The 26,228-nt window shown below is 41.5% G+C and overlaps 3 long non-coding RNA genes across 3 annotated transcripts; all 3 read right to left on the bottom strand.

The window, feature by feature from the left end:
* Window positions 1-1,409: 1,409 nt before the first annotated feature.
* On the bottom strand, window positions 1,410-22,984 carry LOC129425188 (uncharacterized). The gene is made up of 3 exons (XR_012359223.1): window positions 22,699-22,984; window positions 22,418-22,441; window positions 1,410-1,921 (listed from the first exon to the last, which is right to left on the bottom strand). It is a non-coding gene; the product is annotated as an uncharacterized lncRNA (long non-coding RNA).
* On the bottom strand, window positions 10,692-11,891 carry LOC129427491 (uncharacterized). The gene is made up of 4 exons (XR_012359218.1): window positions 11,838-11,891; window positions 11,577-11,697; window positions 11,382-11,496; window positions 10,692-11,254 (listed from the first exon to the last, which is right to left on the bottom strand). It is a non-coding gene; the product is annotated as an uncharacterized lncRNA (long non-coding RNA).
* LOC141351065 (uncharacterized) lies at window positions 18,077-19,553 on the bottom strand. Its single transcript, XR_012359222.1, has 3 exons — window positions 19,288-19,553; window positions 18,437-18,583; window positions 18,077-18,124 (listed from the first exon to the last, which is right to left on the bottom strand). It is a non-coding gene; the product is annotated as an uncharacterized lncRNA (long non-coding RNA).
* Window positions 22,985-26,228: the final 3,244 nt, after the last annotated feature.

Below are 26,228 nucleotides of genomic sequence, written 5' to 3'. Positions count from 1 at the left end.
ATCGCGGAGATATCTGTGCATCACGCACCAATAAACAGTAGATCAGTGGATCAGCACGACTTGGTCATTAAATTTTTAAGAGGTGCATGAAGGCTGAATCCTTTGCGCCCTCCCTTTATTCCTCCTTGGGACATGTCCGTGGTGCTGAAAGCCCTCCAGGACGCCCTATTTGAGCCTTTGCATTCTGTGAGTATCAAATTTCTCACAACAAAAACTTTAACATTACTCACATTGGCTTCGGTTTAAAGGATAGGGGACCTTCAAACATTCTCGGTCAACGATTCGTGCTTTCAGTTCGGGCCGCCAATACCAGTGTAACACTGAGACCTAGGCCCGGCTACGTGCCCAAAGTTCCCACCACTCCTTTTAAAGACCAGGTGGTGAACTTGCAAGCGCTGCAATGGCTTTGGTGTCTCATTGGGTTGTAGACACAATCGCCCTTGTTTACAAAAAGCAGGGCATTCCATGCCATTTTAATTTGAGAGCCCACTCTACTAGAAGTGTGGCTTCATCTTGGGCATTGGCTCGTAGTTCCTCGCTAACAGACATTTGTAGAGCAGCTGGCTGGGCGACACCTAACACGTTCATCAGATTTTACAGTGTTCGTATTGAGCCGGTATCCTCTCGTGTTCTCTCCTTAAACCGGTAGAGACACTCAGAGTCGGCTCCTGTGTCGACTTGCAGCCTCCGTTTTGGAAGACCATAAGGTCGAAACATCACAAAATAAGGTTTTGACTTTCCTCAATCGCCTTGACAGTCGATGTTGGGGAGCATCGGCTGTCAGCCTTATACTAGCTGTATTCTTGAAAACCTGTGTTTGGCTAGGCCCCGTATAGCGCCCCCGTGAGGTGTCCGTTGCGTGTATTTTCCGTGGAGGTAATCTACTACGTTTTCCCTTGCAGAGCCCGCTCTGCTCTCTCTCTCTTTCTAGTTTCTGATACAGTTCTGAGAGTCACGTCATAGACCTACGGGCTATTTTGCGCCACCCATTCGTACAATCTCCTCTGGGTTGTCTCCGCAGCATCTCCTAGTTCCGCCAGGCTGGATTCGCTTCCCAGTTTGCATAGTTCACTACTGTGGGTTTGGGAACAAGTAGTGACTGGCCTTCTGCTGTTAGCCCGGGTTCCGTCTCTCGTAAAGTGAATGGTCAGCTCCAGTGGCGCTTTGGTAGGGATTCCCAATTCGTTGGTCACAACGTGACATCTTATTGACTGACTGAAAGGGAACGTCTGGGTTACGTATGTACGTATGTAACCACTGCTGAGTGTGGCCGGGCACTAGATGCTCGGCTTTCTCCGTGAAGGGAGTGGTTTGGTGTCCGCACCTGCCTCTCGTTGAATACTCTCGCGGCGGGGCGGCGCCCACAGATGCAAATACCTGCATGCCAATTTCATTGGGTTTTTAATAGTTTCTTGAAACAGATAGGTCCCCGCGAAGCGGTTCCCAATTCCCAATTCGTCGGTCACGACGTGACGTCTCCGTTCCCTTCCTTCAGGGAACGAGGGTTACATACGTAATCGAGACGTTTCATTGAGCTATCCAGGAGAAAAAATCATGTTGTCACTGAGCTGAGAAAAGTTTGAGATTAAATGGATGAATATTCTCATACCTGAACATATAACACCAGCATCTTCACTGTGGCCACAGTTATGGGTACCTAGTCCCCTGTGATTGCACTGTTTTAGGCTGCTCTCACTTCCAGAACATGCAACATCATCCAGCCAGATCTTTGCACTCCCCTGGCCAAATAAAGCCCCACTGTTGGCACTAAGAGCTTTTCCACATCCCACCTGTCTGCACACCACAGTAGCATCATTAATATCCCAAGAGTCATCACACACAGTTCCCCAACGGCCATTTTGAAAGACCTCAACTCTACCAGAGCAAGGATTATAACCATTGACCAGTCTAACATCACCTCCTGAAAAACAAGACAACTTAATTTAATCCATGTCAAATTCTTACAGAAAAGAATCACTGTGTTAGAAATTTTGTTTTCTGTTGTTTGTGTGTTGTATCTAGGGTTGGGAACCGAGAACCGGTTCTTATTCAAAACCGGTTCTGTTTTTTAAAAGGAACGGGAACCGCACGTAATTCTTAAGTGCAATCCGTGAACTTGCACTGTAGTATTACATTTTCTAAAAACACAACTGGGAAAATAAATAACAAGTGTAACGGTTGTGAGAGACTCCTGCTGCTCCGGTAGAAACTGTATCCTTGCGCCTGAGGGGAATCCTTGAAGTTTAAATGTTTACCATCTTTATAGTTATAATCTTTCGCAAAGATTATATAAAATATGATATTATATTATATGAAAAAAATCACAATTAAAAACTTTCACAGCGAGACGTAATGTGTCGTGGCAGTGAGCAGGTCATAATCAAGTCTCCTTATATGAAACACCTGACTCCACTAATCAGGCTCCTTCCAGAATTAAAACATTTCTTTAATTAACACACTAACAAACTGATGAACATTTCTCTTTCTTAGCTGTGCAAAAAAAATTAAATAATAATCGATAAATTCATAGGCAGGTAAACCTTATAAATATCACAATTAAATGTCAAAAAATAATGCATTTTTATTTAAAATGTTTTATACTGATCAAATCATATTTGTTATATTGTTTGTTCTTTGTATAAAAGTGACAATCAACCAAAAATTATTATTTTAAGATTTTAAATGTATAAAGATGTATTTCAAGCATAAAGTTATTTTGCCCACATAAGTGCCATAAGGGCCCCACATTATTACCCCACATGGGCAAACCTATATGGGGCCCACATAGGGAAACCCACATGGGACCCACATATCGTCGCTGTCCAATGAAAACCACGTCCATTTTGCCAATTTTTTGATTTTTCGATGGATTGAAAGTCCAGGTTCATTTCTGTATACAGTATGCTTCACATATCTAAATGGCCAATGAAAAGTTGTGAAATCATGTCATCTGATTTTTACATAAATCCATTTGGTGTCAAAGCTGTTAATCACGCCGTGTATCTCCCACCCTGTGGAAGCATCTCGCCGGTCTCGTTAAGTTTCATCGAAGCTCAGCACTGAATAGCCGAATAAACATAGCCTGATGAGACAATGACTTTCCTTCATCAAGGTAAACGTTTCACCCCTGACGCCAGACGTACATCTAGGAGTGACAAAGTTACAGAAGGACTGTGCAAAAAAAGTGTCTAGCATTACCATATCAGTATATTGATTAATTGTCCCTTCATAGTTTGCAAGAGACATTTAATAAATGTATAATTAATATTAAAGGAACAGTATGTAAGAAATTTATATAAATTAATCATAAAATTGCCCTGATGTCACTAGACATTAAGAAATAATTTTCATTTCAAATACTTATATCACTGACATCAGTGGTCTGACCAGGATATTGTCATTTAAAAAGTGGAGTTGCAGCCCTCAACTGATGTTTATGTTGTCATTTTGTGTATTGGTCACCAGTTGTGTGATTGCAGTACCAGTTTTAGCTACAAGTTTTGTGATTGCAATACCAGTTTTTGCCACAATCCTACATACTGTTCCTTTAAATAAACTAAGCATATTTAATAAACTAAGACGTAATCTATTTAATAAACTGAGCGTATTCATCTGTCAATATGAAACATGACTTGGGCATTCTAATGATCAGAAGAATGCGTATCGACCACCATTACTGTAAAACATGCACGTATGTCCATTTAAACTCAATTTTGGTCAAATGTGGATTATATCAATACACTGGCAAGAATATGGTTACATGTAAAGATGCCGTACATAGTATGACAACACTACATTCAACTGCTTTTGAAATACAGTGGGGTTTTTTTCACTTCCTGAAAAGTAACCATTTTGGACATACGTGAGTTTCATCGATATATTGCCCATGTGAAGCCCATGCCCACATGTAACCCATGCTGCCCGGATGGGACCTACGTGGGGCCCACATATCAATGTTGGCTGGGGAGCAGCCACTTAAAAAACCATGTCTTACCTCATGAATAATAATTACGTTGAGCCACTGTTTATAGTCACTCACGCAACCAAATTAACCCAGCTTACCACAGAAAACACTTGCGCTGCTGAGGTAAGCTTTGTATACTTAGTGTTAAACATGTCTAAAAGTCAACAGTGTGGATTCTAGGGCTGTTGACTGTACAGTCAGTGGCGTGTTTACCATTTTGGGGGCCCTAAGCAAAGTCCAAGACCTGGGGCCCACATGCCCCAACATCGCCTAAGATTTCCCTTTAATTTGCACATCATTCAAATTTATAGAATTAAGAAAGAGAGATATATATATAAACCAGATTTATTTAACTTTTTAATTGAACTGCATAACATAACACAAAAGTGTTTTAAACTTTTTGGTTTAAAAAATAAAACAAAAATCGTGTCTATTCAAAATGATACAGAATACTTTAGGTCTAATAAATTAAAGGTTTTGGTTTTACCTTGCAAACGAGGGAGATAAACCAGATTTATTTAACTTTGAACTGCATAACATAACACAAAATTGTTATATATGACAAAAGTTTTTGGTTTAAAAAAACAGTGTCTATCTAAAATGATTCAGAATCATTTACCTTAAATAAATTAAAGGTTTTGGTTTTACCTAGCAAACATCTTTTGTTGTCTAATGCCTTGCATATTGAAAGATCTAGTTCTTTCAGATGAACTGAACCTTCCTTAACACTCTGGGGTCGGCAAACTCTTTATTTTTCAATCACTCCGCAAAGAGACTTGGATAACTCTGCTGATTTTGGACATACAGATATGTTTATACATAATTTAAAACGTTAAAGTGTCTAGTTTTTTTTCTGTCCACTCCCAATAAGAACAGAATGTTGTGCTTTTCGCAAAATTAAGAAAATAAACATGATGCGCGTTTTGTTCTCTCTCCCTCAGTGAAGTCCTTTCAGAAACGCGTCAGAAAATTAACTGTAACTTCACGAATACATGTCATAAAAACAAAAGATAAATGTCTACATAATGCTTCTTCCACCCTGAAGCTATTTTGGGGATTTTCGCCTGGATTTGGCCTACCCGATTTCAAAAGCTTCCCATACCCACATGCAGAGGTTTACATACAAATGTTTGGTATCATTTTACAGGAAACCCTTTGAAATTACACAAAACACCGTTGAAAGTGCTAAACATGGTTGTATGTGATGTCAGTCCTCTAATAAACACAAAAATAAATAGGCGCTTTTTGATGTTTTTTTTTGCTAAAGTTTTTTTTTTTTTGAAAGTGTATAACTCTGGCCCTGGGTGCCTCAGCTACCTGCAGACAGTTTTGTTTGATTTCAGCAATTGCCAGCTTAAAGAGGAAAAAGGATTTTTTTTCTCTATCATAATCTATGCAAAAGTTATTTTACTCCAACTGATGTGAGGAATAATACCCTTTTTGTATTTAATTTCCACCTAAAAATATTTGAAGTGCTCCCATAACCACATACAGTGGAATAAATGCAATTTCTTAATATCATTTTAAAGAAAACCCTTTGAAGTTACATAAAAGCTGCTGTTTGTGACAAATATTGTTATTTATGTTGTTTTTCATATGATGAAACACCAAATTTTCTTTTTTTATGTTGTAAATACTGCCTTTGATAGTGTATAACTCTGGTTCTGGGTGCTCTAGCAGTTCTGGTTGTTAACAGCAGCAGACAGTAAACACCCAAAAAAGAATGATCTCTTTAGCATGTCACATTCAAAAGTTATTCTTATTTTACTGAAGGGTGGGAAAATACATTTTTCATATAAATATTAATTTTTTGTTTTGCACATATAATAAATAGCAAGGGATTATTCATGCACACAACCAAAGTAAATGCTGTGAATGGACTCATTGTTTAGAGTAGGACCTAAGAGAAAAGATGGTGTATCATTTGTGGCTATCTGTGCTATCTGAGGCAGTTCACCATCAAGTTTCACATACGTTTACAAAAGACGATTTTTTACCTTATTATTCATTCAACGATTGTTGGATATGTGTTGATAATAGAACAAAAATAACGCTGTAGCCTTATTCCTGAGAATGAGAGCTTCCATTTGATATAAGACTTGCCCATGTTTGTCATACTTGAAAAATATGAAATATGTGAATATTAAATCATATAAAAAATTATGTGGGGTGATAGTGTAAATTAAGTGAAAATAACTTTCTTACAGTAAAAGATATGTCAAAGTGATGCATATCTGCAGAAAGTAGAGACTCTAAGCTTTCAAACAGTATCTCATATGTGTTACTGGGGTACATGACGGACCATTAAAGATTAAAAGAATACTTTATATTGAGTCAAAATACGAAATTTTGTACCCGGGACAGGGTCCTCAGGGTTTAAGAGGTTAAATGATGTAAGTGAGATCAAAAACAGATATTGTCATTCGGTGTAAACTGTATGAGAAGTAGGAGAGGGGCCGTCTCTCTAATGTTACCTAATTATCTGTAATGAGAAGAGATCGCCACACCCCCGCGCCATTGAAGTGAACGAGCAGAAACATCCATATGCATAACTTGTGCCTCCTGCAGTCAATGGATACGCAATCCACAACCCAGTCTCTCCATTCCTTGTTGTTTCATCCGATTGCACCAAAACATGACATCTAAATCCTTATTTACTTGCGTATGTGTGTCAATATCTCCAGACGCGAGTGTTTCTTTGTTCTTCCGTCAAACATTTCACGCGAGGGGAAACGCACATACACAAACACACGAGTCAGGAAACTCGACGCGCTTTTTGGTATTCTTATAAAATACGCGACTGCAAACAGTACAATCCTTATTTACTTGCGTATGTGTGTCACTATCTCCAAACGCGAGTGCTTTCTTTGTCTTTCATCAAACAGTTCACGCGATGGGAAACACACATACACAAACACACGAGTCAGGAAATCGACGCGGTTTTTGGTATTCTTATAAAATACGCGACTGCAAACAGTACAATCCTTATTTAGTTGCGTCTAAGCGTATATCTCCGCACAGCAAGTTTATTAAACACAGGATCACTTGCGTGCGCAAACATTCTTTTGTTACTGCTTTCATGATCAACACGTGATTATATATATCGTCGCTGCCCGATGAAACTCACGCATGTCCAAAACGGTTACTTTTCAGAAAGTGAAAAAACACCGTATATCAAAAGCAGTTGAATGTAGCGTTGTCATACTTGGTACGGCATATTTACATGTAACCATATTCTTGCCAGTGTAATGATATAATCCACATTTGACCAAAATTGAGTTTAAATGGACATGCATGCATATTTTACAGTAACTGTGATCGATACGCATTCTTCCGATCATTAATTAGAATGGCCAAGTCGCGTTTCGTATTGACAGATGAATACGCTCAGTTCATTAAATAGCCTACGTCTTAGTTAAATACGCTTACTTTATTTAATATTAATTATACATTTATTAAATGTCTCTTGCAAACTATAAAGGGACAATGAATAAATACACTGACATGGTAATGCTAGCAGGGGCGTCAGTTTGTGTTGAAAAGTGGTGGGGACAAAAGATCAGATAAAAACATTACTGCAGGACAGGAAAAATATTGAATAACGGCGCATCAAAAATGGGCATAGCGTAGGCTAGTCAACAACAAGAAAATACTCAGCATAAATGTATAAACCTTCAACAATGTCGACTGCACACATCACACATGTAACAGTCCCTGCAACACCAGCTCAACCGAACAATGCCAAAGCACCATACCGTAGAAAACAGCAGCGCGTTTAATAAATGATTACAATGAATTTCATTACATATGTACAAGAAAACACACCATAAGCATACAACGCAACATATGTGACCCTGGACCACAAAACCAGTCTTAAGCATCGCTTGATTTTTCAGAACATTTTAACCAAAAGCTTTCAAAAAGTGGTGGGGACATCCCCGGCGTAAACAACACCAATGCAGACAGATACTTTGTTTGCACAGTCCTACCGTAATTAAGTAACTCCTAGATGTTCGTCTGGCGTCCGCGGGAAACGTTTACCTCGATGAAGGAAAGTCATTGTCATGTTTATTCGGCTATATCCAGTGCTGAGCTTCGATGAAACTTTACGAGACCGGCGAGATGCTTCACAGGCGGAAGATATGCGGCGTGATTGACAGCTTTGACACCAAATGGATATACGTGAACATTAGATGACATGATTTCACACGTTTTCATTGGCCATTTAGGTATGTGACGCATACTGTATACGGAAATGAACCTGGACATTCAATCTGTCGAAAAATCTCAAAATCGGCAAAATGAACATACGTGAGTTTCATCGGACAGCGACGATATATAATGTGTGTGTATTTACATTATATTGAAATGTAAACCTTATCATGGTTTTACTACAGAGAAAGTTACATTCCTGTTGAACATCCCCACAAGGCTCATTATGTGGCTCATTATGCAACCCTTTTGTCTCTCAGCTGTCAATCACTGATTATTCAGGAGCTTTCCCGCCTCCACGCATACACCCTTTCCCAAGCAAAAGTGTCTTAGAAATTGTAAATCAATATCTTGCTTTATGTGAATGAGTAGGCCGAATGATTTTCACATCATTTTGAAGAAAAAACTCTAGACTACTAGATCCTGTTTAGAATTTAGAATGTTTAGAATTAGTTTTGTGGACTTATATCAGTGACTTAAAATTTTAGCTTTTTCAAAAACCACGCATAAACATTTTTCTCTCAAAAATACAAACATGTACATACATGTTGATTATATGATATTGTAGCCCAGTTTGTGATGAACTCAATGTTATGAGACTTTTGCCATTAATATGTTTTTAAGCAACTGAAAAAAGCACAAATGTCAGTGCATGTCAAAACTTCCCCAGGGCCCTAAAACCCCCTTAGACCCCAGAGGGTTAAGTGGAACCAGAGGGCTTCATGCAGACACTGGAAGAGGTCAGATTCAGTGGCGTTTTGGTAGGGATTCCCAATTCGTCGGTCACGATGTGACGTCATAGTGACCAACTGAAAGGTAACATCTCGGTTATGTATGTAACCCTCGTTCCCTGAAGGAATGGAACGGAGACGTCACGTCCCGTCGCCATAGGTGCTGCTCCCTGCTGTTACGGCCGGTCACTGATTCCTAGCTTTCTCAGCGAAATGAAGCTAATTTCCCTATTTGCACGTGCGGCTTACAGTATATACGCAACTGGCGGAGCGGCGACGGCATTATGCAAGTACCTCAATGCCAAGTTCATTGGCATTTTAGTAGTACTCGAAGCAGATTGGTCTCTCTAAGTTCCCAATTTGTCGGTTTTGTTAAGCATTCCCACGTCAATGACAAGTCTCCAGTGTAATGGTTGAAAAGCGGAAGTTGAGTGACGAAGTTGTTTTGATTGACAGCGGTGTCGTCCAATCAGCAGTAGGGGAGAGTGGAGTGAGTTGTGCCAGTTTTTACTTAAAGTGACTTTAAAGTGAGGCCATGATAGAAATGCCTTCAACTTAAAGATGTACATATACTTCAGGATGTTGTGCATTCCTGAAAACAATAACTTTGGATCTGAAATAAATTGTTTCAGAAATATAGCTTTTGGGAAAAAGTGGTCTCGTGGCACAACTTGCCCCTGGTGCGGGGTGGGTAAGTTGTGCCTTTAGGGAAAATAAGTTGGGGTAAATTGTGCCGGTGATTTCTAAAGTAAAACAGAACTTTTTTAAAAATATGGGGGGGGTGATAGTGTAAATTAATTGTAAATAACTTTCTTACAGTAACAGATATGTAAAAGTGATGCATGTCTGCAGAAAGTAGAGAGTCTAAGCTTTCAAACAGTATCTCATATGTGGTACTGGGTCCATGACAGACCATTATAAATTAAAGGAAGATTTTATATTAATTAATAATAAATAATTCTGGTCCCGGTACAGGGTCCCAGAGTTAAATAAGTAAAACTTCTCTTTACTAACATAGTGCAAACTCAAAACTGAAATCAATGTTAGCTAAATGAGACAAATGGCAGGTAGGCCTAAGTCAAACACTGATGAGGCATGTCCATCTCCTCACTTCTCCAGATTATCCCCTGTGAGTATGTAGGTCTAGGTGGTCTGGATCTGGCCTACTATTTAACATCCCACTTGTCAATACTGCAGGGGAATATAAACGTATGCTGTCTTATGGATGTACCACCAAGTTTTGGGGTGTGGGTAGTTTCTTGAGCACATCACCTCTGGCACAAGTTAACCCAGACCCTTTGGCACAAATCACCCCAGACCTACAAGTCTGAACAATTAGCATGATCCAGCAGTTAAGAGCTAACATGGTCCTAACTGTATACAGGGGCGTAGCACAAGGCCCCCCATTTTTCCATAAACACAGCAAAATCACTGGTGTTAAAATAACACCCACGGTGTCAAATTTAACACCGGCAAAGTGTGTATATGTGTCCACACTACACTGTGTTAATTTAGTCAAAAGTGTAGTGTTAATTTAACAACACCCATTATATGTTAATTCAACACTCAATATTGTTAAATTTTACACTTTGTTCAACACTATTCATTGTTGTTTCCACACTACACTGGTGTTGGCACAGAAATACAGTGTTAAAAATTAACACTCCTAATTTAAAGTCAACACCAGTGTAATGTGAATTCAACAATGTTAAGTGTTAAAATACTGATTAATAGCCACTTTTTTTGCTAATGGGTTGTTTCTATAAAAGACAAATGACAAGAAATATTGCAAAACCTCTTTTTATTAAAGTAAATCACATTTAATATTTACATTGATACACACAACACTTTGCATTTAACACTGCTTATTTAAATACCTCAGCTACAATTAGAAACAGAATACAGTATGGAATAATGAAAGTTATCTTATACCACAGCGCAGTGACATGAAAACCACTTATTATAAAAGGTCTTTAATAAATCAAATGAGAGTTAAAAAAAATTAGCCACCCTACCCTACTTGAATATTAAAATACACTGCAATTACCTTACTGGCAGGCAGAAATGCTTATCCTTCACAATACTAAAGATTTTTCCATAACAAAACAGACATTTCAATTCAAAAGACGTTTCATTTTTCTTAAATACGTTCCAACCTGGTATTTAGTTCTGTAGTTGTTTTACTCATGATGTAGTGGAAGGCTGCATCAGTGGTCTTCATCATGCAGGGAATGGCTTTTTGGTCCAGAATGATGCAAAAACTCTGGATGAAACTTCTGTTCCCAACGCAGAGCAGGCAGGGCTGTGCTGATCCATCCACCTCAAAGCATGGATTGATGCTCATCACCTAAGAGTGTTTTAAAAGAGTGTATTTGATGTGTATTTATGAACTTGTATGCATTTACATTGGGTGAACAATGCAAGCAAACTAACTGCTGAATAAACAACTAGAACAAAATACCAAAAAAACTTACACAGCACAACCAGTAGCTTCAGTTGCACATTGACCCTCTCCAGTCTTTCTTCCTTTCACAAATGAAGGCAAGAGCTGAATGAGCCAGGGAAGAGCTGCCACATCACTGTCCCATCCTAGCAAAACAGAATTTAAACACCATGAGTATACAGTTAAACTTTAAAACCGTAAAAGTAGCAAACCCATTTACACTTACCATATTTAAACTATTGTTGACCAGACAGAGGGTCATCCATATCTTCATCAGGATGTAGTCTGCAATTATCCTTTAATTGTTGTATGTCGGCTATTTTGCAATACATCGCCTCAGCATATTTCTGCAGATTTTCAAAGACAAAAAGAGTCAAGAAAATACCAAAAAGGGTGCAGTTTTAACCGTTATTTGAATCAAAATCATCTCAGTATAACAAATCATGTTAGAGACAGTGTACAGTACTAATGTACTCTGTGTACTCACATAACTAGTTGGTAAGCTCTTATCCTCCAAACTGGGTTAAGGAATAACAGTTCCCTTTCAGTCGGTCACTACGACGTCACGTCGTGACCGATGAATTGGGAACCGCTTCGCGGGTGACCTATCTGCTTCGAGAAACCTTTAAAACGCCAATGAACTTGGCATGCAGATAATTGCATCTGCCGGCGCCGCCCCGCCGCATAGGTATTTAATGAGCGGCAGGTGCAGTTATCAAATCAGTTTTTTAGCTTCGAAAGCTGGCAGACTAACACTGCTCACGAGAAGCTGCTCTAATTCTGAAGGAATAGATCTCTGCGTGTCAGTTGGTTGGGCGAAGGCACCACAGCGAGGCTCGCGAGTGTTTCCACCTCTTTCTTTTCACTCTCTTTTATTTGAGTGTGTGCGTTCTCCTCCCTGTGTGCTTCATCAACTACACAGCTAAAAGAGTGATTTCCCCTAAAAGAGCTGCAGTTGAACTTGCGTCTTTTTAAAGACAGCTGTTCACTGCTCACGGGCGTTAAGCGTCTTTTTAAAGATGTCTTTTCGTCCGTGTTCGACTCCTGGATGCGGCAAGTACATGGGTCCTCGCGATGGACACGATCGTTGTCTCTCATGTCTGGGTCTCCAGCATGCTGAGGCGGCTTTCGTGGGAGGGACATGCTCCGCTTGCGAGAGCCTGACTCTTGCGGATCTGCGGGGTCGTGTGGCGTTTCTCCGGGAACGCCGCCCTCCGTTGCTGATCACCGCCAAGAAGGCGGCTGTGAAGCTACGGAGAGACGACCTCCGCCTCACGGTGCTGAACCGGCAAGCTGGTTCGTCCAGCGGCTCTCAGCCACCGGATCCGCAACCATCTGAGGTTCCGATGGAGACGGAGAGCGCGCGTTCTGCGTCGCTTTCTGCATCCGTTGGACCTCCCGAGGATTCCCTGTCTGTCGTAACATCGGAGGGGGGGCCGTCATTTTCGGACGTTGATCCGGATCCTCTCCCTCCTTCGGGAAGGGTTGCGGTTCCTGATCTCGACCCGGAGATGACGGCTATGCTCGCTCGGGCTGCGGAGACGGTCGGGTTGGAGTGGAGAGCTCCTCCCCCTCCCGTACCGTCCCGCCTAGACGATTGGTACTTTGGGGCTGCACGGGCTTCACAGTCTTCCCCACCGGTACCTTTCTTTCCCGAGGTGCATGATGAGCTGACTCGGACGTGGAAAACCCCGTTTTCCTCCCGGAACCGTCCGTATCAGCCATCACCCCTCACCTCCCTCGATGGGGGGGGCCGCTAAAGGGTATGCCGGTATCCCGACAGTGGAGCGTTCGGTAGCGATGCAGTTGTGTCCTGCCGGCGTCTCCTACTGGAAGGACCGTCCTGCCCTTCCCTTACGGGCCTGCAGGCATTCGTCAGCTCTGACAGAGTCTGCATACCAGGCCTGTGGGGAGGCGGCCTCAGCCATACATGCCATGGCTTTGTTGCAGGTTCATCAGGCTAAGGCTCTGAAGGATCTGCACGAGGGAGGTCACGATTCGGCGGTCTTTAAAGACCTGCGTGCGGCTACGGATCTGGCGCTACGTGCGACCAAGACCACCGCACAAGCCGTCGGTCGTGCTATGTCCACCCTGGTGGTCCAGGAGCGCCACCTCTGGCTGTGCCTTGCGGACATGCGGGATGCCGACAAAACCCGGCTTCTAAACGCCCCGGTGTCCCAGGCCGGCCTGTTCGGCGAGGCGGTGGAAGACTTCGCACAACAGGTCTCCGCCACCCAGAAGCAGACTGAGGCTCTGGCTAACATCATGCCGCGTCGGAAGAGACCAGCACCTGCCCCGTCGACGTCGGCACCTCAGTCTGCCCCTCGCCGAGGGCGTCCTGCAGCGGCGGCCGCCTCCGTTCCTCATCGGGGCCGTCCAAGAAAGCGAGGAACCGGCCGTCAGCAGCCCGCCCCGCCCGCTCAGCCCGCTAAGCCTGGTGGAAAGCGAAAATCTAAGCGGCCCTGAGATGGGCGACCTGGAGGTGGAGGGGATCGCTCTTCGGGAGATGGTGAACGCACCACTCCCCCCCCCCCCGGAGGAGGACCGGGTGGGGAATCTTTGGTTTTCATTAATTTCCGTTCCGCCGGCTTTTCAGCCGGCACCCACAAAACCACAAAAAGAGCGAATTCCTCTTCCTCCTCCAGGTCATCAGAGGCAGTCGGGTGTGACGGATGGGCTCATAACCCTACGTTCTCCCCCTCCTCTCTCGCCAACGGATGTGTTAAGCGCACCGAGATATCTTCATCAGAGTCTTCCCCGCGCAGCCATCCATCAGCGGAGTCAGGTGAGTGCTCATTCTCACAATACACATGTCAACGCAGCCCAAGAGAGCGCGTCATCGAGCACCGCCGTTCCGCTCGCCGCGGGTACTACGATTGTGCCGTTAATTCCCCTCGCCCGGTATCTGGAAGCTTGGCAGCAACTTCCCAGTCCGTCGCGCTGGCTTTTACGCACGATCCGTCTTGGCTATGCGATACAATTCGCCCGGCGACCTCCCAAATTTACAGGCATCCGTTTCACTATAGTGAAACCCGCCGATGCGCACGTACTACGTGCAGAGTTTGCTGTCTTATTGGCGAAAGACGCGATTCAGCCGGTTCCTCCAGCCGAGATGAGGTCAGGGTTTTACAGCCCTTACTTTATTGTACCCAAGAAAAGCGGCGGGTTGCGACCGATCCTGGATCTGCGCGTTCTGAATCGAGCACTTCACAAGATGCCGTTCAAAATGCTTACGCAGAAAACCATATTTCAATGCATTCGCCCACAGGATTGGTTTGCAGCCATCGACCTGAAGGACGCGTACTTTCATGTCTCAATCCTTCCCCGGCACAGGCCGTTTCTCCGCTTTGCGTTCGAGGGAAAAGCATATCAGTACAAAGTCTTACCGTTCGGGCTCTCTCTCTCTCCCCGCGTCTTCACAAAAGTGGCAGAGGGCGCTTTAAAACCTCTCAGAGAGAGCGGTGTTCGCATCTTGGCATATCTCGACGATTGGCTCATTATAGCACAGTCGCGTCAAATGCTTTGCACTCATCTAGATCGGGTGCTCAAACACCTCGCCCGTCTCGGTCTTCAGGTCAACCGAGAGAAGAGCAAACTGTGCCCAACACAGAAGATCTCTTTTCTCGGCATGGAATTGGATTCGGTCAATCTTACAGCACGCCTCACGGAGGCGCGCGTTCAGTCGATTCTGGCTTGCTTGAATACGTTTTCGGGCAAGACTGCGGTCCCTCTGAAACAATTTCAGAAATTACTGGGGCATATGGCTGCAGCCGCGGCTGTAACACCGCTCGGTTTGCTGCATATGAGACCGCTTCAGCATTGGCTTCACGACCGAGTCCCGAGGAGAGCGTGGCTAACCGGCTTTCACCGTGTCACGATCACACCGAAATGCCGTCTCACTTTCACCCCGTGGTCAGACCCAGCGTTTCTCAGGGCGGGGGTGCCACTGAGACAGGTCTCCAGACATGCAATAGTATGCACAGATGCCTCCAACACGGGGTGGGGAGCCACGTATGGCGAGCTTGCAGCTTCAGGAGTATGGACATCACCCCAGCTGCATTGGCACATAAATTGCCGAGAACTGTGGGCTGTATATCTTGCGCTCGTCCGCTTCAGCAGCGAGTTGAGAGGCAAAGATGTATTAGTTCGCACAGACAACATTGCGACTGTTGCGTATATCAATCGCCAAGGCGGAGTGCGCTCTCGTCACATGTCGCATCTCGCCCGCCATCTCCTCTTTTGGAGTCAGAAGAATCTGAGGTCTCTTCGTGCCATTCACATCCCGGGGTCGCTCAACGCAGCGGCAGACGCGCTTTCCCGAGCAGCGCGCCCCGGCGAATGGCGACTCCACCCTCAATCGGTCCAGCTGATTTGGAGACGTTTTGGCAGAGCGCAGATAGATCTGTTTGCATCTCCAGAAACAACCCACTGTCGCCTATTTTATTCACTGAACGAGGGATCACTCGGCGTGGATGCATTGGCGCACAGCTGGCCGAGAGGTCTTCGCAAATACGCATTTCCCCCAGTGCGCCTCATTGCACAGACATTGTGCAAAGTCAGGGAGGACGAGGAGAAAATTCTTTTAGTTGCTCCATATTGGGCCACCAGGAGTTGGTTTCCAGAGCTCACTCTCCTCGCGACAGCCCCTCCCTGGAGGATTCCCCTGAGGAGGGACCTTCTGTCTCAAGAAGGGGGCACATTATGGCACCCCCGTCCCGATCTGTGGAACCTCCATGTGTGGTCTCTGGACGGGGCGCGGAGGTTGTAGGTGATTTACCCCCGGCGGTATCTAACACCATCGCTGCAGCGCGAGCGCCGTCTACGAGACAGGCGTATACGCTGAAATGGAACCTGTTTGTTGTTTGGTGTACTTCTCAACGAGAGGACCCCCGAGAATGCCCGATCAGTATTGTGCTTTCATATCTCCAGCACCGCTTGGAGAAGAGGCTGTCACCATCTACTATTAAAGTAGATATCGCGGCAATATCCGCGCATCACGCACCCATAGACGGTAGATCTGTGGGTCAGCACGATCTGGTCATTAGGTTTTTAAGAGGTGCACGGAGGCTCAATCCTTCGCGTCCTCCCTCTATTCCTCCTTGGGACCTGTCCATGGTGCTGAACGCTCTCAGGGACTGCCCGTTCGAGCCTCTGCAGACGGTGAGTGTCAAGTTTCTCACTATGAAAACTTTGATGCTCCTCGCACTGGCTTCTATTAAGAGGATAGGGGATCTTCATGCATTTTCGGTCAACGATTCGTGCCTTCAGTTCGGGCCGGCTGAATCCAGCGTTACACTGAGACCCCGGCCGGGCTACGTGCCTAAAGTTCCCACCACTCCCTTTAGGGATCAAGTGGTGAACTTACAAGCTCTGCCTTTGGAAGAGGCAGACCCAGCTATGGCTTTGTTATGTCCTGTACGTGCACTACGTGTGTATGTGAATCGCACTCAAAGCTTTCGGACCTCAGAGCAGCTCTTTGTCTGTTACGGTGGTCAGCAGAAAGGGAGAGCTGTCACTAAACAGAGGATGTCTCACTGGATTGTAGACACAATCGCCCTGGCTTATGAGAAACAGGGCATTCCCTGCCCTTTTGGTTTGAGAGCCCATTCAACCAGAAGCGTGGCTTCATCTTGGGCTTTGGTTCGTGGTTCCTCGCTTTCAGATATTTGTTGAGCTGCTGGCTGGGCGACACCTAATACGTTCACTAGATTCTACAGTGTTCGTGTTGAGCCGGTATCCTCTCGAGGTCTCTTGTCAGATCAGTGAGAACATCTAGGAACGGCTCCTGTGTCGGCTTGGAGCCTTTCTTTTTGGCTGCGCAGAAACCGCACCAGTATGGAAGGCCATTAAGGCAAAAATGTTACAAAAAATGTTTTTTGTCTTTTTCCACCGCTTGGCGGCCGATGTTGCGGAGCATCGGCTGCCAGCCTCTCACTGGATGTGTTCTTGACTATCTGGGTGAGGCTAGCGCCCACATTGCGCCCCCTAGTGGTTTCTTTGTGAGTATTTCCGTGGAAAGTTTATGATTTACCACGTTTCCCTTAGCGGAGTTCCTCTAGTGTTGCTAAGAGAGTGTATTTTTTAGAGACTTCGTGTCTTTTTCTCTATCACCTTAGTGGTAGACCCCTAGAGGGTTTTTCTTCCGCAGCGATCTTAGTCCCGCCTGATGAGTTCGCTTCCCAGTTCGCCTAGTCACTATCGTGGGTTAAGGAACAAGTAGTGACCGGCCTCTGCTTCAACCCCATTTCCGTTCCCTTAAAGGGGAGAGTCGGAGGGTTTACGCAGGCACTGGAAGGGTCAGCTTCAGTGGCGCTTTGGTAGGGATTCCCAATTCGTCGGTCACGACGTGACGTCGTAGTGACCGACTGAAAGGGAACGTCTCGGTTACATATGTAACCCTCGTTCCCTGAAGGAAGGGAACGGAGACGTCACGTCCCGTCGCCACAGTTTGCTGTTCCACTGCTGATATCGGCCGGACCCTTTCCTTCTGTCCAGCTTTCTCAGCAAAAAATAGCTGATTTGATAACTGCACCTGCCGCTCATTAAATACCTATGCGGCGGGGCGGCGCCGGCAGATGCAATTATCTGCATGCCAAGTTCATTGGCGTTTTAAAGGTTTCTCGAAGCAGATAGGTCACCCGCGAAGCGGTTCCCAATTCGTCGGTCACGACGTGACGTCTCCGTTCCCTTCCTTCAGGGAACGAGGGTTACATATGTAACCGAGACGTTCAGAATTCATGGGTATGCCGTATTCAAATATAGTCTGGTAGGGTCCTATCACAAAAAAATGACAATAAAGACTTTGAAAACTCAACATTCTTTTTATATTAAAAACAGCACTCAAGACTATGAATCTTCATTTATACATTTCCAAATTAGTAATCAATTTGATTGCTATTTAATATGATATCAATAGCAAAACGATGTATGAGAAGATAATATATTTTTATTAAAGTTGGCAGCAGGTCATGTGACTTTCTTGCCAGATTAATAACCATAATATGTACAAAACTATACTAAAAAGATTGGTTAACTGTTCAGTTATGTTAAATAAAATGATTTATATGTATAAATATATAAACTTACCTTCTGTAATGAATTTATGTAAGTATTAGCAGTCGTTTCTCATTGGAAGTCATCCATGTCAGGTCTTCTTTAATAAACTGCCCTTAAAAACAGCATCTCTTCTGAATGATTTGAAGCACTCAGTGTGTACTTTTACCAAACTAGCATCTATAACGTTAATGACAGAAAAACAAATGTTCGCCATACACGTTTTACACTTTCGTATGTATTTGCCATTTGCATCTGTCTGACATCTGCGCCACGAAAAGCTTACAACACACAATGCATCCAATCCAGCAATATGTGCATACAAATGATGATATATAGTGAGGTTTTGGTAAAATAAATTGTTGGTTTGGTGACATTTCCACTGTTTGCATACATCTTTGAAAAACACATGGCAATGCGGTTGCGGTTTTCTCCGTGTTTTTCAGTAATTTGAATAATTAACCGATATCCGTGCACTCACGTGCATGTAAACGACCTCGTTAACTCACGGTATCTAGCCTATATGATTACCTCATAACGAGCATCATATGGTGAATAAACGAGCTTTCATTTAACTTAATTTCATACCTTCAATTTGTAGTGCATGTCGCGTTTTATCATGGTTCAATTCTTTCATTCATATCTCCTGTTAATATTATCCTTCTTGGTTAAAACTTTTAGCTAGCAGTTTAACTTTATACTAAACTAACAAGGGAACAACGTAACACAAGGTAGCTCTGATTAAACTGAACCAAATAACGAACAAAGGGGAAATAAAATGGGGAAAATATCTTATTTAGGTTTTTTGGCATATGGCTGCGTAGAGTCAGACAGAGAAATAACAGTTTAATTTAGCTAAACCAAGTGAATATTATGAGATTTACCTGCTCTCTTCAGTCCTCCTTTGAAAGAAAATGGCGGTAAAATCCCTGACAGGAAATGTTTAGTGGAGGCGTGGCTTGATTTACACCGCTCAGAGTGAAATCTGATAACACCCTTGTTTTACACTGACACTGTCGTGGATATAACACTGGCCTAGCAATGGCAGTGTTATTTTATTACCAGATAGTGTTAAAACAGCATCAACACTGTGTATTTAACACCATCCCTGAAAATTTAACACTGGTGATTTTGCTGTGTAGTATTCTAATCACTACATGAACAAACTGTATGATAACCAAACAAGACTTGATTCAGTCATATTTTATTTTGCTGAATGAACAAGACATTACATTTTTACATTACTTAGAACATTAATTTTTATTATGCTTTATTACTTTAAGGCATAAATTAAATCTTAAATATGCCATTTTAGTTTTGTACATTAACAAAAAGCTCCATTCATATTAAAAGACAAACAAAACTTGTATCACTAGTAATTTTATCTGGAAAAAAGGCAAAATGAAACACATGCTATTGCTTACATACTATAGCCGAAACATTTTTCAAATTAGGCTATTGTTTTGTATGCAAACAGCTGTTAGTATACAGTTTATTTATTTAGCCTTTCAACTCAATTTGCATGTAGCCTATAACCAAATTATCATCTGAAAGTGTATATTCTGCTTTTTCAAAGGGTTGTCTCAGTTCATTTTACCACTAACAATCTCAGCCAGGGATATTCAAACAGTTTAGCCACAGGTGGAAAGAGTAATACAATATTCTACTTAAGTAAAAGTAAAGTTACTTCAATAATATTTTACTTAAGTAAAAGTAAAGTTACTGGTCTAAAAATCTAGTAAAAGTAAAAAGTAAGTCATTTTAACTTTACTCAAAGTAAAAGTAACTTTTTTAAAGCGGGAAGAGGTGGAGAATTCGAGTATAGTTCAAAAATGACAATGGAATATACATCTCAAACTAGTTGTTTTTAATTGTAGGAACATCTTTACAATTAAAGGGCAATAACAAATAGTTAATAAAATAAACTCTCTCTCTCTCTCTCTCTCTCTCTCTCTCTCTCTCTCTCTCTCTCTCTCTCTCTCTCTCTCCAATGTCTAATGACCTGCGCATTCTCGAGAACGTTCTTAAGTTGTGTTTGACTTGCTGCAAAGCTGATTGACCTTGGAAGAAAATGCGCATGGTATTAAAAACACGTCGTGCAAATGAGCAGTAAAAACCCAGTCGGCAAAATGCAGTACTCAAGAGCATAAATCCTACCTTACATAGGAATGAAACACTCGCTTGGCATCAGTGGAAGTGGTAGCTTAAATATGCCCAGAGGTTTCTTTCATAAGAAATGAACTGAGGGTCTGCATTAGCTCTTGTCCGTCTCCATGGTTCTTTTTGTGAGTTTAGCGCGTTCCCCCGCCCATCAATCAAGCATCATTCATCTGTGATTACCTTGCTTTTTTATATTCTTTACTCAGTAACGGATATGATTTAAAAAGTAGCGAAGTACAATACTTTAAACAAAACATACTTAAGTAAAAGTACAGATTTTAAAAACTACTCAAAAAAGTAAAAGTACACAAAAAACTACTCAATTACAGTAACTTGAGTAAATGTAATTCATTATTTTCCACCTCTGAGTTTAGCACTATACATTTTGTGTTCTAGTTCTGTTTTTTCCTTCTACTGTTTCTTTCTGTTTTGGTTGCCCAATTTAGCTTTCTTTGACAAAGACATTTCAACCGCACCGCAGAAGTTTGCGCTCTACCAGACACTCAACTACAAACAACAAAATGCGCGGGCAGATGGACTAAACCATTTGGCGCATTAGCTAGGGGTGGGCCCGTGAGACTGTAGATAGTTTTTACTTATACAAAATATATTCAAACAGTTATTCAGCAAATACAGAAACTTTACATTTCATTTGACATTATAAAATTAAATTAAGAAATTAAAATATCCAGGTAAAATAAAATATGTTCCAGAATTTCAAGGGCCCTCTCTCCCATTGGGGCCCTGGTAATCAGTACTGGTTTTACCCCCAGTCCGACTCCCCTGACTGTATAGACTCATTGTGTAGCCTGCTTAAGCACTAAAACATGTGTGAAATATTTTCAAACCTATCTATAATTGTTTAGACACTACAATCAATAAACCTTAATCATAGAAATTTAGCTTTGAAAGGAAAAAAACTAAAATAAAATAAAAAAAGTTAAAATGTGCTTACCTCTCATGCCATGTGTCTCTCTTTTTTTGAGGATAAGTAAAATGAATTGCTTTTCAAAATTATGTTGTCACATGACCAATTTCTTCTATGGTTTTCCAGAAACAACGGGTGGAACTACTTCCTCCTGGCACAAATTACCCCACTCTCCTCTAACCATTACATTTGCGCATTATACCTACCCTTTCCGGTTTGTAGATTTGTCGTTGTGTTTTCTGACTTGTTAATTTGTTTCTGACTTGTCATTGTGTTTTCTCATTTGTTATTTTGTTTTCTGAATTGTTATTTTGTCACTGGATTTGTTGTTGTGTTTTTTTGAAATTTGCATTTGTGGTTTTAATTTGTTGTTTTGATTTTAGATTTGTTGTTTAGTTTTGCACTTCTCGGCCACCGTAGATTTTAGATTGATAAGGACTTCCTACTGATCACAAAGCCATACACAAGCTGTGCATGAAACACAGAATCAGAGCCTTGTGATTTAGAATCGATTTCAGGCAGGTCTTTTTAATGGGAAACGCGATGTATCGTCACAGCCCTAGTTAATATGCATATGTTATATTGTGTAGTGTCATTAACTTAAAATGAAAATGCCAAACTCTATTTGAAAACTCACGTATCTGAATTTCATGGCTTTGATTGGTTGTAATACTTAACACAAAAAAATTCATTAATTGCATAAAAAATAAAATTGCATTTTTACAAAATTTACCTGTAATCTGATTCTTTATTTGACATAACTGATACAATTTTTGTATCTTGATTGTATCCTTAGTCTGATTTTAGTTTGTTTTTACGTGGAAAAAGTTATGTACTGTATTGCAGCTTTAATGAATAGAATAAATCTGAGTATTAAAGTAGACGATAGAAAAACAGTTAAAGAGGAAAACATGCAGTCTACCTACCAGATGAAGAACTCAGAGCACAGGCTGTTGAGATAAATAACAAAGTTTTTAATAGATAAATTAGACCAAATAATAAAGAAAAACATCAAAAAGAGCACAGAAAACGTCTTTAGTACTGTTTAAGAAGCAGTGAGTGAGGGTTAGAGCTCAAGATACAGAGGATACATTTTCGCAAATTTTAGTCAAAGAGTCACTACTTTAAAGTAATTTAAAACAACATGTAAGTTTAAAAAATATTTTAGCCAAAACATGATTTCCAAGATTGAATTTACTGAATTTACCTAAAATCAAAATAAGAAGTGATCTTCGCATTGTTTTTCTTGTATTGTTTCTGAGTGCTCCAAAGATAATATGAATATCATGCATATCCTATATTTGTACTCCTTTCAGTTAAGCTGGCTTCCGTTTATTCAGTAGAAAAACTGCAATGTGATAAAAGTTTCTGTCGTTCATGCCCACTCCCTTTCCCTTTTCATAGCATGAAACGCTTACTCTACAGAAACGCTTTAATTTGTTTGAAAATCTGTCTTGCATTTCAGCAGTTTCATTTCACCTTTTACTAACAGACAATTACAGTGGGGCAAAAAAGCATCCAGTCAGCCACCAACTGTTCAAGCCCTCACACCCAAAAAGATGAGAGAGGCCTGCAACCCCCGTCAAAGGCACACGTCAACCACGAGAGACAAAATGAGAAAAAAATCCAGAAAATCACATTGTCCGATTCTCTCAAGAATCCACTTGCAAATCATGGTGAAAAATAAGTATTTGGTCAATAACAAAATTTTATGTCAATACTTTATGTTATATACCCTTTGTTGGCAATGACAGAGATCAAACGTTTTCTGTAAGTCTCCACAAGGTTTTTACACACTGTTGCTGGTAGTTTGGCCCATTCCTCCATGCAGATCTCCTCTAGAGCAGTGATGTTTTAGGGCTGTCGCTGGGCAACTCAGATTTTCAACACCCTCCAAGGATTTTCTATGGGGTTGAGATCTGGAGACTGGCTAGGCCACTCCAGGACCTTGAAATTATTCTTACGAAACCACTCCTTCTTTGCCCGGGCGGTATGTTTGGGATCACTGCCATACTGAAAGACCCAGCCACGTTTCATCTTCAATGCCCTTGCTGACGAAAGGAGGTTTTGAGTCAAAATCTCACGATACATGGACCCATTCATTCTTTCCTTAACTCGGATCAGTCGTCCTGGTCCCTTTGCAGAAAAACAGCCCCAAAGCATGAGGTTTCCAACCCCATGCTTCACAGTAGGTATGGTGTTCTTTGGATGCAACTCAGCATCTTTCTCCTCCAAACACAAGAAGTTGAGTTTCTACCAAAAAGTTATGTTTTGGTTTCATCTGACCATATGACATTTTCCCACTCTTCTTCTGGATCATCCAAATGCTCTCTAGCAAACTTCAGACGGGTCCGACCATGTACTGGCTTAAGCAGGTGGACACATCTGGCACTGCAGGAATTGAGTCCCTGGCTGCATAGTGTGTTACTGATGGTAGCCTTTGTTACTTTGGTCCCAGCTCTCTGCAGGTTATTCACTAGGTCCCCCCGTGTGGTTCTGGGATTTTTGCTCACCATTCTGGTGTTCTTGTATGTCTTACATTTTCTAATAATTGCTCTCACAATTGATTTCTTCACACCAAGCTGCTTACCTATTGCAGATTCAGTCTTCCCAGCCTGGTGCAGATCTACAATTTTGTTTCTGGTGTCCTTTGACAGCTCTTTGGTCTTGGCCATAGTTGAGTTTGCATTCTGACTGTTTTAGGTTGTGGACAGGTGTCTTTTATACTGCTAACAAGTTCAAACAGGTGCCATTAATACAGGTAACAAGTGGAGGACAGAGGATCCTCTTAAAGAAGAAGTTACAGGTCTGTGAGAGAAAGAAATTTTGCTTTTTTGTTATTGACCAAATACTTATTTTCCACCATAAATTGCAAATAAATTCTTAAAAAATCAGACAATGTGATTTTCCGGATTTTTGTCCTCATTTTGTCTCTCATAGTTGAAGTGTACCTATGATGAAAATTACAGGCCCCTCTCATCTTTTTAAGAGGGAGAACTTGCACAATTGGTGGTTGACTAAATACTTTTTTGCCCCACTGTAATTCTAGTTGATTACGTTGTACCTTTTTAGTGGACTTTAAGGGTCTTAGATGGGGGTTACTACACTACACTGGAAATGTCAACATGAAACAAACTGTTGAAGTCACACAAAGGAACTGAACCATGATTTGCCCTGTAGGAACACTCTAAAAAATATTGGGTTGTTTTTAACCCAGGGCTGAGTAACTAAAGGACAGAACACATTTCTGGTTTAACACTTTGGGGTCGGGGTCAAACTCTTTATTTTTCAATCACTCCGCAAAGAGACTTAGATTACTCTGCTGATTTTGGACATACAGATATGATTTATACATAATTTAAAACGTTACAGTGTCTAGTTCTGTCCACTCCCAATAAAAACAGAATTTTGTGCTTTTCGCAAAATTAAGAAAATAAACATGATGTGCGTTTTGATCCCTTTCCGTCAGTGAAGTCCTTTCAGAAACGCGTCAGAAAAATAAACTGTAACTTAACGAATACTTCTCATAGAAACAAAAGATAAATTATTCAGTTTTTTTTACCATTGTCGCTTTGTTTAGGGTTAGAACAACTTTTTGTTATATAAAAATGACATCCTAACCAAACCCCATCTCTAACCCCAACAAAAGAGTATAGAAGCACAAGAGGGGAAACTCAATAGAACGTTCCATTGCAACACCAGCATCCAGCAGCAGCCCTACAAATCCGCCGTTTTGGAATGAAAGCGACTCGGGAGTCAACTAGAAGTGATGGCAATATTAGCTACTTTGTACATTAAAAAACAATTCAAACTGAATGATAATAACACAGAATAACATACAATCAGACCAGTGATCATTAATCCCTTTATACAGCTTATTTTCAGATATTTAGACAAGTCTTCCACTTTTATATAGGCTAACTTTTCATACATACATACCGACATAAACTCATCCACACATAATATGTTGGCTCCATAATATACACACACATATACACACATATACATCTGAATTGCTCGAAATGGATTAAGTAAAAAAAAACACAGCCACTGTCCAAAAGTGACAATTGTAGAATAACAGACAGAACAATGCATCATGTTCTATAAGATTATGTTTGTAGCGGGATCCAGGGGATTAATATGTACAAAATATATTTCATACCTAGTGGAGTTGGTAACTAATAATAATAGTAAATAAGTAGCATAAAATAGAATTACATAATAAAGCAAGAAAAAATGACCTCAAATGTGTATCTATTTAATGATTGGATTCCACAACTGATAACAACAAACCAGTGCCGGGGTAAGACTTTGTGAGGCCCTGGGCTAACGCTGGTTTGAGGCCCCCCCAATATACACTGAAAAAAATAAAGGCTGGATTTACTAAGTGCCCCATTGCGTAAATTTTTTTAGTAAAACTTACTAAAAAAGGGGGCTGCAAAAACGATGCACTGTCTATATTTTTTAGTAAATCCAGTGTTTTTTACAGCGTATGTGCAACATTAAATGGCTAAAATTATTTAAATAAATTAAACAATATTCTCAAATAATTTTACAATCAGAAATAGCCCAGAAAATAACATTTATTTAATAAAACTTACAACAAAAAGTGCTTCTTTCTGCTCTTCTTTAAAGAGAATTCTTCAACTGCGGAGATGTTAATGAGATCTCTATCGTCTCTCTTGCTACGTGACGCGACAATTATTTATTATTTTAAATCCGTTTACAAGATAAATA

The sequence above is a fragment of the Misgurnus anguillicaudatus genome, chromosome 19, assembly GCF_027580225.2.
Source record: "Misgurnus anguillicaudatus chromosome 19, ASM2758022v2, whole genome shotgun sequence".
NCBI lineage: Eukaryota > Metazoa > Chordata > Actinopteri > Cypriniformes > Cobitidae > Misgurnus > Misgurnus anguillicaudatus.
The sequence above is the reverse complement of the archived record's forward strand: the minus strand, read 5'-3'. Positions and strand labels throughout refer to the sequence as shown.